Raw genomic sequence first — 16,614 nt, 5'->3', positions numbered from 1 at the left:
CTCTGCTGGTCCATCTATCTGGGACAAACAGTCTCTCTGGTGGGCAACGGTCAGGTCTATCCGCCTGAAATTTCTGCAGCACTCATCGCAAATCTGGGGAAATGGCAGACAAAATCACTCCCTCTCTGAGGATACCAGCCGGCTCTGAAACTCCCGGAGAGTCAGGCACAAAACTCCTAGAAAGAGCATCAGCCTTCACGTTCTTCGAACCAGGCAGGTACGAGACCACGAAATCGAAACGGGAGAAAAACAACGACCAACGAGCCTGTCTAGGATTCAGCCGCTTGGCAGACTCGAGATAAATCAGATTTTTGTGATCAGTCAAGACCACCACACGATGCTTAGCTCCCTCGAGCCAATGTCGCCACTCCTCAAATGCCCACTTCATAGCCAACAACTCCCGATTACCAACATCATAATTCCGCTCGGCAGACGAGAACTTTCTTGAAAAGAAAGCACAAGGTTTCATCACAGAGCAATCAGAGCTTCTCTGCGACAAAACAGCCCCTGCTCCAATCTCAGAAGTATCAACCTCGACCTGAAAAGGAAGAGAGACATCAGGCTGACACAAAACTGGAGCCGAAGAAAACTGGCGCTTCAGCTCCCGAAAGGCTTCCATGGCTGCAGGAGACCAATTAGTCACATCAGAACCCTTCTTGGTCAAATCCGTCAAGGGTTTAACCACGCCAGAAAAATTAGCAATGAAGCGACGGTAAAAATTAGCAAAACCCAAGAACTTCTGAAGACTCTTAACCGATGTAGGCTGAGTCCAGTCATGAATAGCCTGGACCTTGACTGGGTCCATCTCAATAGTAGAAGGAGAAAAAATAAAACCCAAAAAGGAAACCTTCTGTACTCCGAAGAGACATTTTGAGCCCTTCACAAATAAGGCATTAGCACGCAGGACCTGAAATACCATCCTGACCTGCTTCACATGGGACTCCCAGTCCTCAAAAAAGACCAAAATGTCATCCAGATACACAATCATAAATTTATCCAGATATTCTCGGAAGATGTCATGCATAAAGGACTGGAACACAGAAGGAGCATTAGAGAGTCCAAAAGGCATCACCAAGTACTCAAAATGGCCTTCGGGCGTATTAAATGCTGTTTTCCATTCATCCCCCTGCTTAATACGCACAAGGTTATACGCACCACGAAGATCTATCTTGATGAACCAACTGGACCCCTTAATCCGAGCAAACAGATCAGATAATAATGGCAAAGGATACTGAAATTTGACCGTGATTTTATTTAGAAGACGATAATCTATACAAGGTCTCAGAGAACCATCCTTTTTGGCCACAAAAAAGAATCCTGCACCAAGAGGGGAGGAGGACGGGCGAATATGTCCCTTCTCTAAAGACTCCTTTATATAACTCCGCATCGCGGCATGTTCTGGTACAGACAAATTAAAAAGTCGTCCCTTAGGGAACTTACTACCAGGAATCAAATTTATAGCACAATCACAATCCCTATGAGGAGGTAGGGCACCGGATCTGGGCTCATCAAATACATCCTGGTAGTCCGACAAAAACTCAGGAATCTCAGAAGGAGTGGAAGAAGCAATTGACACCAAAGGAGCATCGCCATGAATCCCCTGGCAACCCCAACTTGAAACAGACATAGCTTTCCAATCCAGAACTGGATTATGGGCCTGCAGCCATGGCAGACCCAAAACGACAACATCATGCAAATTATGCAGCACAAGAAAGCGAATCACCTCCTGATGTACAGGAGTCATGCACATGGTCACTTGAGTCCAATACTGAGGCTTATTCTCAGCCAATGGTGTAGCATCAATTCCCCTCAGTGGAATAGGGAATTCCAAAGGCTCCAGAACAAAACCACAGCGCCTGGCAAACGACAAATCCATCAGGTTCAGGGCAGCACCTGAATCCACAAAAGCCATAACCGAGTAGGATGACAAAGAACAAATTAAAGTAACAGACAAAATGAATTTAGGCTGTATAGTACCAACGGTGACAGATTTAGCGTTTTTTTTTACGCGCTTAGAGCATGCTGAGATAACATGAGTTGAATCACCACAGTAAAAGCACAACCCATTTTGACGTCTATGATTTTGCCGCTCAATTCTGGTCAGAATTCGGTCACATTGCATAGACTAAGGTCTCTGTTCAGAAAACACCGCCAGATGGTGCGCAGATTTGCGCTCCCGCAAACGCCGATCAATCTGAATGGCCAAAGCCATTGAGTCATTCAGACTTGCAGGCGTGGGGAACCCCACCATAACATTCTTAATGGCTTCAGAAAGACCTTCTCTGAAATTTGCAGCCAGGGCACACTCATTCCATTGAGTAAGCACCGACCATTTCCGAAATTTTTGACAATACACCTCAGCTTCATCCTGGCCCTGAGAGAGAGCCAGCAAGGCCTTTTCTGCCTGGTTCTCAAGATTAGGTTCCTCATAAAGCACTCCAAGCGCCAGAAAAAACGCATCCACATTCAGCAATGCAGGATCTCCTGGCGCCAGGGAGAAAGCCCAATCTTGAGGGTCGCCACGTAACAGGGAGATAACAATTCTAACTTGCTGAGCGGAATCACCAGAGGAACGAGGTCTCAAAGAAATAAATAATTTACAATTATTCTTAAAATTCAGAAACCTAGATCTATCTCCAGAAAACAACTCAGGAATAGGTACTTTTGGCTCAGACATAGGACTGTGAACAACAAAATCCTGAATGCTTTGCACCCTTGCAGCAAGATGATCCACACTAGAAGTCAGACTCTGAATATCCATGTCTGCAGCTGAACTCAAAGCCACCCAGAGATTAAGGGGATGAGAGAAGCTGGACAGACTGCAGCAAAGGGAGAGGAAAAAAAAAAATGTACTCAGGACTTCTCTTATCCCACTTCTGCGATGCATTAAACACTTTTTGGCCTGCTGTACTGTTATGATCCTTAGTGGCTGAGGATCACAGAATGGACTAGCTAAGTTACTGAACATAGAACAAGCTCTAGGGAGGTGGTAACTGGACTGACCGCAACCTGATCCTAACAAACACACTAAAGGTAGCCGGTGAACGTGCCTAAATTCCTGGACATCTCGACGCAGCCTGAGAAACTTGCTACCCCTATAGAGAAAATAAGACCTCACTTGCCTCAGAGAAATGACCCCAAAGATATAGGAAGCCCCCAACAAATAATAACGGTGAGGTAAGGGGAAATGAAAACAGATTCAGCAAATGAGGTCCACTAATACTAGATAGCAGAAGACAGGCAGGGAACTGTGCGGTCAGTAAAAACCCTATACAAAATATCCACGCTGAGAATTCAAGAACCCCCACACCAACTAATGGTGTGAGGGGAGAAACTCAGCCCACTAGAGCTACCAGCAAGCAAGGAAATCACATATTAGCAAGCTGGACAAGGACAAGTAAATAACCAAAAAACATATTGAACACTGATGAGCAAAAAATAACCAAACAGAAAACTTAGCTTCTCTTGGAGAGACTGATAGCGAAGGAATTCAGGAGAGATCAAAATAGCACTGAATACATCGACAGCAGGCAAACACTGAAAGTCCAGGTGAGCTAAATAGGAAACCAGCTAACAGATAACGAGACAGCTGATCCAGCCTCAGACCTGCAGAATGACACAAATAGCCACCAGAGGGAGCCCAAAGACAGCACTCACACAGTACCACTTGTGACCACAAGAGGGAGCCCAAAAACAGAGTTCACAACAGTGACCCTAGCATTTCTACCCTTCGTTTCCCTCATCCACCTAAGTGGGGCATGGTCGGATATCAATCTAAATTTACGTCCCAGCAGATAGTACCGTAATGTGTCCACCGCCCATTTTATGGCCAAGCACTCCTTCTCAACGACTGAGTAGTTCTTTTCAGACGAGGACAACTTCCTACTCAGATAGAGGACAGGATGCTCCTCACCATGTAGCTCTTGGGAAAGGCCTGCTCCCACCCCGCCATCTGAGGCATCTGTCTGAAGAATAAACTCTTTTTTGAAGTTTGGGGCCATCAGAACGGGTTGCTTACACAAAGCCTCTTTCGTTTCTTGGAAGGCTGACTCTGTTTCTTCGGACCACTTAACCATTACTGATTTTGTCCCTTTTAGCAGGTCAGTCAGAGGCGCAGCCATCGTGGCGAAGTTTGGAATGAACCTCCTGTAATATCCCACGATTCCCAGGAAGGTTTTAACTTGCTTCTTGGAAACTGGTTTTGGCCATGTTTGAATTGCCTCCACTTTACTGATTTGGGGTTTTATTTCTCCACGACCCACTATGTATCCAAGGTACTTAGCTTCCTCTTTACCCAAGGCACACTTCTTCGGGTTTATTGTAAATCCGGCCTCTCTTATAGCATCAAACACCGCTTGGACCTTTTCCAGATGACTCTCCCAGTCCGGGCTAAAGATGACGATATCATCCAGGTACGCAGCAGCGTATGCCTTATGGGGTGCAAGGATTCTATCCATAGCCCTATGGAAGGTCGCCGGAGCTCCCTGTAGGCCAAACGGCATCCGGACATACGGGAAACATCCATCTGGTGTAGAAAACGCCGTCTTCTCCTTGGCTTCCTGTGCCATGGGGATCTGCCAATACCCCTTCGTCAAATCCAAGGTGGTTATGTACCTGGCGGGCCCAAGCCTTTCGATGAGCTCATCAATGCGGGGCATGGGATAAGCGTCAAACTTGGAGACCTCATTCAACTTCCGATAGTCGTTGCAAAACCTCCACTCTCCATCAGGTTTTGGGAGCAGGACAATTGGGCTCGACCAACCGCTCTTGGATTCCTTAATGACTCCAAGCTTCAACATATGCTCCACTTCCTTGGAGATAACTTCTCAACGAGCCTCAGGAATACGATAGGGCTTCACATTCACCCGCACATGTGGCTCTGTTAGGACCTCGTGCGCTATGACCTTCGTGTGTTTTGGCAACTCTGAAAACAGGTCCCTGTTTTTCTGGAGTAACTCCCGGCACTGTTGTTTCTGGGTCTTCGATAGCATCTCTGCTATAGTAACCGCTCCAACCTCACCTTCTGGGTTGCTTAACAACGATGGAGTTACTGTCGGCTCTCTATCTTGCCACGGCTTGATGAGGTTGACATGGTACACTTGGAATGGTTTCCGTCTTCCTGGTTGGTGAATTTTATAATTTACTTCACCAAGTTTCTCGACAACCTCATATGGCCCTTGCTATTTGGCCAAGAACTTGCTTTCCACCGTCGGAACTAGCACAAGAACTTGGTCTCCCTGATTGAACTGCCTCACTCTTGCAGACCGGTTGTAGATTCTGGCCTGAGCTTCTTGTGCCTGGAGGAGGTGTTCTTTCACAACAGGCATCACCTTTGCAATCCTCTGCTGCATCAGGGCCACATGCTCAATGACACTTCTGTGGGGCGTGGCTTCGGCTTCCCAGGTTTCCTTGGCTACATCCAGGAGTCCTCGCGGATGTCGGCCATATAGAAGCTCAAACGGTGAGAACCCTGTGGAGGCCTGTGGAACTTCACAAATGGAAAACATCAGATAGGGTAAGAGACAATCCCAGTCTCTACCGTCTTTCTCTATAGCTTTTCTCAGCATGCTCTTCAATGTCTTGTTAAATCTCTCAACAAGACCATCTGACTAGGGATGGTACACTGAGGTCCTCAACTGGGAGATTTTCAGGGCTTTGCATAACTCCCTCATCACCTTGCTCATGAAAGGTGTCCCCTGGTCAGTCAGGATCTCCTTCGGCAGACCTGTCCAGGAAAAGACATGGACCAACTCGCGGGCTATACTCTTTGAGGAAGAACTTCTCAAGGGAATTGCCTCAGGATAGCGTGTGGCATAGTCCAGGATGACTAATATATACTGATGGCCCCGGGCTGATTTAGCTAAGGGACCAACCAAGTCTATGGCAATTCTCTCGAATGGTACCTCAATAATGGGCAGTGGCACAAGGGGGTTCCGGAAATGAGGAGTGGGAGCAGTTAGCTGACATGTAGGGCAGGACCTGCAATAGTTCACTATTTCTCGGTGACACCCAGGCCAATAGAATCTCTGCACAACCCGTTCCTGCGTTTTTCCCACCCCTAGGTGTCCACCCAAGATGTGTGAATGGGCCATGTCCAACACCTTCCGTCTATATGGACCCGGCACTACCAACTGCTCTACCAACTCCTCCCTTATTTTCGTGACCCGGTACAACAACTCCCCACTCATCAGAAAACGGGGAAACCTTGTGTCTGCCCCCGGCTCCTGTACCACCCCGTCAATAACTGTGACATTATTAAAGGCTTCCCTCAGAGTGGGGTCCCTATGTTGGGCAGTCCCAAAATTTTCACCGGTTACCTCTAACTCCATAGTGTCAGATGCAGGGGATACTTCCTCCTCATCCCCAACCAGCACACAAAAAGGAAACCTGTCTGTCTCTGGGTGTGGTGACACCCTTCCAGGGTTCACTGGTTCCCTACTCTTGCTAGGGAGCTCAGAACCTTTTCCCCACAAATCCCAAAACAGACAGAAATCCCGGCCAATAATTATAGGGTGCAACAAGTCCTGCACGACGCCGACTATGTGGGACTCAGTGCCACATGCCGTTTCAATGTCCACCCTGGCCAAAGGGTAGTCCTTGGCATCACCATGTATGCACCGCACGCCGACCTTCTTTCCCGGGAGCAGGTGGAGAGGGAAAGTGGCCCTCACCAGGGTCACTAAGCTCCCTGAGTCTAACAGCGCCGTTGCTGCTCGACCGTTCACCCTTACGGGACACGCTTGAGGTCCCTCGTTGGGCGGAGAGTTCACACTGCAGGCTGGATACGCATAGTATGAACAACGGCGTCCCATGCTGCAGTCCATCTGCTCAGTGGTCTGGGAACAACGGGCAGCTATATGTCCTGGCCCGTGGCACCTCCAGCAAATAATATCACCCGTAGGGACCTTGGGCATCACCTCCCTCGCCCTTTGTGACCTTGGACGCGCCACCCCTTTTTGGGACTCAGCAGCTTTCTGGGACCCCCAGTACGGCATGGGCTGCCTCCCAAAGGAGCCTTCCATCCCTTGGTATCTCTCGACCAGTCCAATCAGTTCGTCGGCACTCTGGGGATCACCCTGGGCAACCCAAGTCTGTATGGACCTCGGGAGGGAATGCACAAACCGATCCATCATCACTCGTTCCACCATCTGTGCAGGTGTACATAACTCTGGCTGCAGTCATTTCTGGACCAGGTGCAACAGGTCAAACATTTGGGAGGTCAAACATTTGGGAGCGAGGCGGTTTGTCCCGGTGATAGGCCCAGCAGTGAACTCGCTGTGCCCTAACAGTCAGTGTCACCCCCAAACGTGCGAGAATCTCGACTTTCAATTTGTGATACTCTTTGGCATCCTGCAAGGTCAAATCATAGTATGTCTTCTGGGGTTCTCCCGTCAGGTATGGCGCCAGTACCTCTGCCCACTGCTCTGGCGGGAGTTTTTCCCTCTCAGCGACCCTCTCAAACACCGTCAGGAAGGCCTCAACATCATCCCCGGGGGTCATTTTCTGTAATGCGCGTCTTACCGTCTTCCGGACGTGGGTGTCATCAGCCAAACCTGGGGTTGGGGCGCTCGTCTTGCCCTGGATGGCAGTTGCCAGAAGCTGCATCTGCTGCCGTTGCTCCTGCTGGCTCTGTTGTATCTGCTGCATCAACAGCTTGTTGGTCTCTTGCTGGTTCTGTTGCAACTGCTGCATAAACAGCCTGTTAGCCTCTTGCTGCTGTGACTGCGACTGGACCAAGTGTTTCAGCAGGTCCTCCATTTTCCCCGGCAATGCTTGCTGGCTTACAGCCGACTTGACCCAGGACATCCAAAAAATAGACTTACGTCTCCACTGGGAACGCTGCTGCATTCTCCACCAATTGTAGGGATTTCACTCACTCAGGTGCGACGGCTGACACTTAGGAGGCAGGTTCCAACAAAAGTTCAAAGGTTTATTGCTTCATAAACCAGTTTAGCATAAACAGGAAAAACAAACAGCCTTTAACTCAGGCAAAAGGGAAAAAACAAGTGTCCATTCCTTCAGGCTCAGTGCTGGAGCCTTAACACACTGGAGGCTAGCACCTCCACACATCTCCTGGGTTAAGGATCAGCCTGTCTTATATAGAGCTAACCACACCCAGTAACCCATCACATGATTAGCCATGTGGTCTGACATCACCACAGGTCCTGACAGACATATAGGTAGCTATGGTTACATCACAGCGGCGAGCCATCTATGCGACAAATATCTCCCGTCGATTAGACACCCTTTAGCCACGCTACAATATATATATATATATATATATATATATATATATATATATATATATATATATATATACTACCCTAATATTTTTTTCAGTGTTCTGTGAAGGGAAAAAAAAGATAAAGAAAAAGAAAGCATATAAAAAAGCAACAAAAAGAGGTGGGGTTAATCAACAAGATAAATGGGCGGTTAGTAAGTGCTGATACGGCAACAATTAATTACTTCCAGTCTCTTTACTTCACAGACACTAAATGACAAGGTCACAATTTGTAACCACTGGATGTGTCAGTATAACAATATAATTATTGGTTAATCTAGCTAATGAGTGAAATTGCTTCCAAGGGACTGCCCTTATTGATTCCTTGCTGGGTCCCGGGGAGACAGCTGTTGATCCAGACTTGCCCTCTATGAGAGTGTTGTTTTGCAGGAGTAGCGTACATATACAGCAAAGTGTGCAAAGTTTCTGCACAGTGTGATGTACGTGTTTGACAAGGTGTGGGCTGGGGCCAATGTCTAATGTATCAGGTTAACTTTTTTGTTTATTTGTGTCCTTGACTAAACTAAACCAGGAAGAATTGGCTTGCTCTGTCTGGCATTCAACGTAATAGGTTTTCTGGAAACTTTTATCATCATTTTCAGTAATGAAATGTGAGGTTGAGATATTTCTTAACTTTGTGTAAGATGAATAATAAGCACAAACTTGTCTCAATAATCTGACAGAATCTAGGACAAAAACAAATTACTTAGCGAGCAGTTGCACAAACATAGTATTATTTACTAGGGAAGAAATCTGGCCTTAAATCTTCTATATTTTATCTGAAAATTTGCTTGATATATTTTACGTTGGTTGTAAGGGCTAAGTGGAGAGTTTGGCATGCCAGTATGAGGAGACTTAAACGCCTTGCATGCTCCTCTGCAAAATTAAGTATGCAAATTGTCTCTTCAGATAGGAAGAGGACTTGCACTCTAGTGCCACCTATTGGATGTAGCAATCCTACAAATCATTATTGTCCCTTTAACGAGCCTTGCAATATGACTTAGGATAAAAGCCAAATCAGAATCTCGATTTGCAGACACGGTGTTTCGGAGCATTGCCCCTTGTCAGTGCGAAGTATGAGATCTCATATGGCTAGGTGAGAAGTTAACACTAGAGTTCAAGTCTTCTTCCTCTCTGAAAAGACAATTTGCATAGCTATCTGCATAGAAATCTTACTTTACACTTACATATACTCATCTTGATGGTTGCAACTTAAATTTTTTTAAAAAAATTGAGTAATACCATAAAATTTGCTATCAACAAGTGAAAACTTTTGAGCCTTTGACCTATTTAACCTGCAAAGACATGTATAATAATAGGGTTTTCCCACATTAAAAACTTTATTGTCTAATACATAAACTAATGTATAATTCTTGTCTTGGCTGGGAGAATACCACATGCAAAGACGACATCAGAGAAAGGCAAACTTGGCCAGAAGCCTAGGCACATTGTGCTTGGCAGGCATAGATGTAGGCATGAAACTTTTAATAATTATATTGTGCTGTTTAAAGTGGTTGTTGTCTGGAATGGTGTATGGAGCTTGAACACAATAGCTATGTACACATGTAGTCAGTGTCAGACAGGGGTGCTAAGGGCCCACCTGCAACATTGACTTTGGAGGGGCCCACTTTTCACCTGCATACACCTATATTCACCTACAAATATTACACTACCCTCGTTCACAAATTTACCTATAGGTATCAAAATATTTTATTATATTATCATTGTATCATAATAAATTAGGTATTTTGGTTAATGAATGATGAGTTGCTGCTTTTTTCTGTACAGAGTGAATAGAAATGAATTATGTCATTGCTACCTATGCAGTATGGGTTGGGGATCCAAATTTGCACCAGGGGATTCCCCTGTTACCCTATGTGCCAGTCCGAGTCTGCATGTAGTTTACCCGTGATATCAGTCAAACAGAAAAAAAAAAAAGTATAAATCTGGTATTGCTGTAATCGTACCGAGCCGGAAAATAAAGTCGTCTAATCACTTATACCGCACGAGAAATGGCGTAAATAATAAATAAAAGCAATTGTTCACCTGCTGTTGATTCATTTGTTGATCGCAGTATGCCTCGGCTCACATTTATCCTGTGCTCTGCGTTGAGCGCTTACATTGGGGTTTCCATGCACTATTTCCCCATTTGAAAATGTAAAATCTGCGGCTGATGGTATAACAGTTTGTGAAACACAAGTGGTGTCAATATGATCACTGCACCACTAGATGATTTCATTACGAGGTGTAGTTTGTAAAATGGGGTCACTTACGGTGGGTCCTGCTGTCCTGATATCTCAGAGGCTTTTCCAATGTGACATGGCACTTTCAAATCTATTAAAAGTATTGGGGCTAAAACAACATTTCTGTGGGAAAAATTAGATTTTTTTTATTCTCACGGCTCAATGTTTTACCCCCTGGGGGGTCAAGATGCTTACCATACATCTAGTTTCTTGAGGGGTCACATTTCCAAAATGGTGTCACTTGTGGCAGCTTTCTACTGTTCAGGCACATCAGGGGCTCTCCAAACCCTACATGACATCTGTTCTCAATTCCAAAGTGACTCGGTCCTTTATGTGTTAAATTTATCTTGTAATCTAAATAGACCTAAAAAGCCTAAAGGCTGAGTCACACAAAACGATATCGTTAACGATATCGTTGCAACGTCACGCTTTTGGTGACGTAAGCAACGATCCCGCTAACGATCTCGTTATGTGTGACAGCGACCAATGATCAGGCCCCTGCTGGGAGATTGTTGGTCGATGGGAATGATCAGGACCTTTTTTTGGTTGCTGATCACCCGCTGTCGTGTGTGACGCCGATCCAGCGATGTGTTCACTTGTAACCAGGGTAAATATCAGGTTACTAAGTGCAGGGCCACGCTTAGTAACCCGATATTTACCCTGGTTACCATTGTAAAAGTAAAAAAAAAAAACAGTACATACTCACATTCTGATGTCTGTCACGTCCCCCGGCGTCCACAGGGTTGACTGTGTCAGCGCCAGCCGTAAAGCAGAGCACAGCAGTGACGTCACCGCTGTGCTCTGCTTTACGGCCGGCGCTGACACATTCAGTGCAGGGAAGCTCTCGGCAGCAGCGCGTGCATTACCAGCGCTCCTGCCGAAAGCAGTTTTAACCCTGTGGACGCCGGGGGACGTGACAGACATCAGAATGTGAGTATGTACTGTTTTTTTTTTTTTACTTTTACAATGGTAACCAGGGTAAATATCGGGTTACTAAGCGCGGCCCTGCACTTAGTAACCCAATGTTTACCCTGGTTACCCGGGTGCTGCAGGGGGACTTCGACATCGTTGAAGACAGTTTCAACTATGCCGAAGTCGTTCCCCTGATCGTTGGTCGCTGGAGAGAACTGTCTGTGTGACAGCTCCCCAGCGACCACACAACGACTTACCAACGATCACGGCCAGGTCGTATCGCTGGTCGTGATCGTTGGTAAGTCGTTTAGTGTAACGGTACCTTAACAATGATTTAAAAACCAGAAAGGGTCAGGGTCTATTATATTTTGGTTTTATACTTTGTGTTACCATGAGCTTGGAGTAACTGCTGGGTAGCTAAGATAAAGCTTTGTATTTATTACACTTGGCAGCTGGCCTGCAGTTCACGTCATTATTATTCAATTATACCGGACTCGCTGCCATAATGATTTTAAAAGATTAGATGCAGAGCACCTTTCACTATGGGATGTAGGCAATGGCCATAACATGAAAGATGTGGCAAATGTGCAGCTGATATAGCCAGCCAGGGAAAATGGGAGATGCACATGTACAGACAGGTTATTATTAACCAAGATGGCATCCTTTCATTCCTCTGTGCCCACTATGGGAGGTTAAGAATTAAAAATCAGTGCACATCCTCTCCCTAACTGGAGCTGTTGATATCTATGTTAAATATTAATTTGCTATACTTAACTACTTCCTGATTCTACTGTTCCCTCCACAGCACTTCCCAATCCTAACGATACTTAACACTCTATCTTATTCCTATTCTTATACTTTCCCTATACCTAATACAGTAAAAACATTTGAGTCATCCACATGTTAAAAACTTATAATATTCTATAAAACATTATACATGAGTCATCCATAATAAAACAGTTTTCAAAATATACAGAAGTGTTCCACAGAATTATTCACAGTTACGAAAAGCGTACCGGTTTTATTAGGTAGGGATGAAGAACATGCTTGACCCTGACATACAGTATACATTAAAAAAAAATGTATGAATATGAAAGAAACCAAGCAAGAAATGTTTGCATTTCCCAAATTTCCTTTGCTTTGAATGAGAAAATCTGTCATAAAAGTGATATATGTGGAAAAATGCTAATTATCATTATATTTTCAGTTCCTTTGCATCAAATAAATAAAAAAATGGTGGGGTCAAAATACTCACTACATCCCTAGATAAAAACCTAAAGGTGTTTGTAACATTCTACAACTTTACCTGCTACCGAGATCTCAACTACACATGTGGCCATTTTCCCGGAATCCACTGCATTGAAAATCATGGAAAATACTAGCGAGCTGGTATGCAACCTTCTACAGGAAGACCCCCTGTGGATCCAAGCCATGTGGTCTGAGTCCTTTGTTCAGCCAGCTGGGATTTCATAAAGAAGTTAAGAAAATACTATACGTCCTAACTGTACATCGTATATATTTGCAAGATGCCCAGAATTGAGTAAGTGCCTGCCTGGGTCTCAAGTCATTAAGGGTACCGTCACACAGTGGCACTTTTGTCGCTATGACGGCACGATCCGTGACGTTCCAGCGATATAGTTACGATCTCGCTGTGTCTGACACGCTACTGCGATCAGGGACCCCGCTGAGAATCGTACGTCGTAGCAGATCGTTTGAAACTTTCTTTCGTCGTCTAGTGTCCCGCTGTGGCGGCATGATCGCATCGTGTAACAAAGGTTGTATACGATGTGCGCACAGTAACCAACGGCTTCTACATCGCAAATACGTCATGAAATTATCGCTCCAGCGCCGTGTATTGCAACGTGTGACCGCAGTCTACGACGCTGGAGCGATAATGGAGCGACGCTGGAGCGTCACGGATCGTGCCGTCGTAGCGACCAAAGTGCCACTGTGAGACAGTACCCTAACATGCCCAGAAAAGGAGATACATAGAACAGCCATTAGCAACTAGGTAGCAAAATTGTGTTTAGTCTTTATGAGTAGTAGGGGCCAGGTCAGATCTGATGGTGCCCCTAGGACGGCACAGAAAGGTTATGATTATGTTATGATCTTTCATAGGTTATGAGAGATTTATCTCCAAACCTCCAGGTTTAGGTTCAGCCCAGAGGGCAGGAGGGGAGTGACCCAAAGGGCTAAATGCTTGTGCGAAGCATTTCCTATTGCTATGCCTCTGGGAGGTAGCGATGAAAAATCATGTGAGGACAAGTCACACATAAAGGGATTCACAAGCCTCATGTGTGGCAGCATTTCCCCTGCAATCCAAGCCTTTAATCTAACTGCTAACTAACCATATATTCTACTTATAACTTTTGTCCTACCACTATTGTATTTGCATACCTGACCATTAAATATGTATAACCATTGTGTATGTATAGTGTATTGTTTAGTTTGCACTTAAGGTGATAAAATATATAATTTAACATTGGGCTGCTTCTTTATCTCGATCCACTAATCCAGATGTCCGTTTCTCGGCCTAATCTCACATGCTACTGGGGGTGGGTTTTTGGCCCGAGGTGTGCATTCTTCACGTTCCATCACCATGCCCCAACTATACTATCTGCCCCATACTTCCCCTTTCTATATTGTGCTTCCTCAACTCTTCCTTATACTGCCCCTTCTATACAACACCCTCTCCACCCCTTCCTCTCACCTATAATAAATGTCCATTGAATGATCAGCTTCATAGAGTAGGTATCTTTTCCACCATCTTCACTTAGTAACATAGTAACATATAGTATATACTCGAGTATAAGCCGAGATTTTCAGCCCAAATTTTTGGGCTGAAAGTGCCCCTCTCGGCTTATACTCGAGTCACGGTCGGCGGGTGAGGGGGAGAGGGCGCTGAGGCATACTTACCTAGTCCCGGCGATCCTGGCGCTCCCCCTGCCTGTCCCACGGTCTCCGGGTGCCACAGCTCTTCCCCTGTTCAGCGGTCACGTGGGACCGCTCATTAGAGAAATGAATATGGACTCCACTCTCATAGGCCCGGAGCCGCCTATTCATTTCTCTAATCAGAGGTAACGGTGACCGCTGACAGAGGAAGAGGCTGCGGCACCGAAGACCAGCTGTCTGGGGGAAGGAGCGGGACGCCGGGAGCAGGTAAGTATTACATATTCACCTGTCCGCGTTCCACACGCCGGGCGCCGCTCCGTCTTCCCAGCGTCTCTCTGCACTGACTGTGCAGGTCAGAGGGCGCGATGACGCATATAGTGTGCGCGCCGCCCTCTGCCTGATCAGTCAGTGCAGAGAGACGCCGGGACGGGACGCTGAGGAGCTGCAAGCAAGAGAGGTGAGTATGTGTTTTATTATTTTTATTGCAGCAGCAGCACAGCTTTCTATGGCACATCTATGGGGCAGTAATGAACGGTGCAGAGCACTATATGGCACATCTATGGGGCAGTAATGAACGGTGCAGAGCACTATATGGCACAGCTATGGGGCAATAATGAATGGTGCAGAGCACTATATGGCACAGCTATGGGGCAGTAATGAACGGTGCAGAGCACTATACGGCACATCTATGGGGCAGTAATGAACGGTGCAGAGCACTATATGGCACAGCTATGGGGGCAATAATGAACGGCACAGAGCACTATATGGCACAGCTATGGGGCAGTAATGAACGGTGCAGAGCACTATATGGCACAGCTATGGGGCAATAATGAACGGTGCAGAGCACTATATGGCACAGCTATGGGGGCAATAATGAACGGCGCAGAGCACTATATGGCACAGCTATGGGGCAATAATGAACGGCGCAGAGCACTATATGGCACAGCTATGGGGCATTAATGAACGGTGCAGAGCACTATATGGCACAGCTATGGGGCAATAATGACCGGTGCAGAGCACTATATGGCACATCTATGGGGCAATAATGAAAGGTGCAGAGCACTATATGGCACAGCTATGGGGCAATAATGAAAGGTGCAGAGCACTATATGGCACAGCTTTCTATGGTACAGCTATGGGGCAATAATGAATGGTGCAGAGCACTATATGGCACAGCTATGGGCCATAATGAACGGTATGGAGCATCTATTTTTATTTTTGAAATTCACCGGTAGCTGATGCATTTTCCACCCTAGGCTTATACTCGAGTCAATAAGTTTTCCCAGTTTTTTGTGGCAAAATTAGGGGGGTCGGCTTATACTCGGGTCGGCTTATACTCAAGTATATACGGTAGTTAGCAAGGCCAAAAAAAATTTTGTCTATCCAGTTCAGCCTATATTCAGTCAGAATAAATCCCCAGATCTACGTCCTTCAAAAGAACCTAATAACTGTAAGATACAATATTGTTACGCTCCAGGAAAACGCCTAAGCAATGCATGTGACCATTTTCTCCATACAGGAGCTGTCATCGCCAACAAAGGTTTTTGTATGAACATAGTAACAGTTAGCAAGGCTGAAAAAAGACATTTGTCCATCCAGTTCAGCCTATATTCTGTCAGAATAAATCCCCAGATCTATGTCCTTCTAAAGAACCTAATCACTGTAAGATACAATATTGTTACACTCCAGGAAGACATCCAGGCCTCTCTTGAACCCCTCGGCTGAGTTCGCCATCACCACCTCCTCAGGCAAGCAATTCCAGATTCTCACTGCCCTAGCAGCAAAGAATCCTCTTCTATGTTGGTGGAAAAACTTCTCTCCTCCAGACGCAGAGAATGCCCCCTTGTGACCGTCACCTTCCTTGGTATAAACAGATTCTCGGAGAGATATTTGTATTGTCCCCTTTTATACTTTACATGGTTATTAGATCGCCCCTCTTTTTTCCAGACTAAATAATCCTAATTTTGCTGATCTCTCTGGGTATTGTAGTTCACCCATCCCCTTTATTAATTTAGTTGCACTCCTTTGTACTCACTCTAGTTCCATTATATCCTTCCTGAGCACCGGTGCCCAAAACTTCCAACTTATCCAGATCCATCTGTAGCAGAATACTATCTTCTCTTGTATTGACTGCTTTACATAGTTTTGTATCATCTGCAAATATCCTCCGCAGTAACGTCGGCAGCATGAAGTGATGAGGAGATCTCATCAAACCGCTACATTTTGGGTAGCTGACTAGTGCTCCTCTGCGCCTGTGGTGCTGAGGAGATGCTTGTGTCTTCATTT

General features: G+C 45.7%; 1 long non-coding RNA gene across 1 annotated transcript in view; it reads right to left on the bottom strand.

Moving 5' to 3' along the window:
- The window catches only part of LOC143806876 (uncharacterized), a 109,126-nt gene extending 101,125 nt beyond the window's left edge, over positions 1-8,001 (bottom strand). The window contains exon 1 of the long non-coding RNA XR_013221583.1: positions 7,522-8,001. This is a non-coding gene — a long non-coding RNA (uncharacterized LOC143806876). The remainder of the gene's footprint in view (positions 1-7,521) is intronic.
- Between the last annotated feature and the right edge of the window lie 8,613 nt (positions 8,002-16,614).

Source organism: Ranitomeya variabilis, chromosome 2 (genome assembly GCF_051348905.1).
Source record: "Ranitomeya variabilis isolate aRanVar5 chromosome 2, aRanVar5.hap1, whole genome shotgun sequence".
Classification (NCBI taxonomy): Eukaryota; Metazoa; Chordata; class Amphibia; order Anura; family Dendrobatidae; genus Ranitomeya; species Ranitomeya variabilis.
The sequence above is the reverse complement of the archived record's forward strand: the minus strand, read 5'-3'. Positions and strand labels throughout refer to the sequence as shown.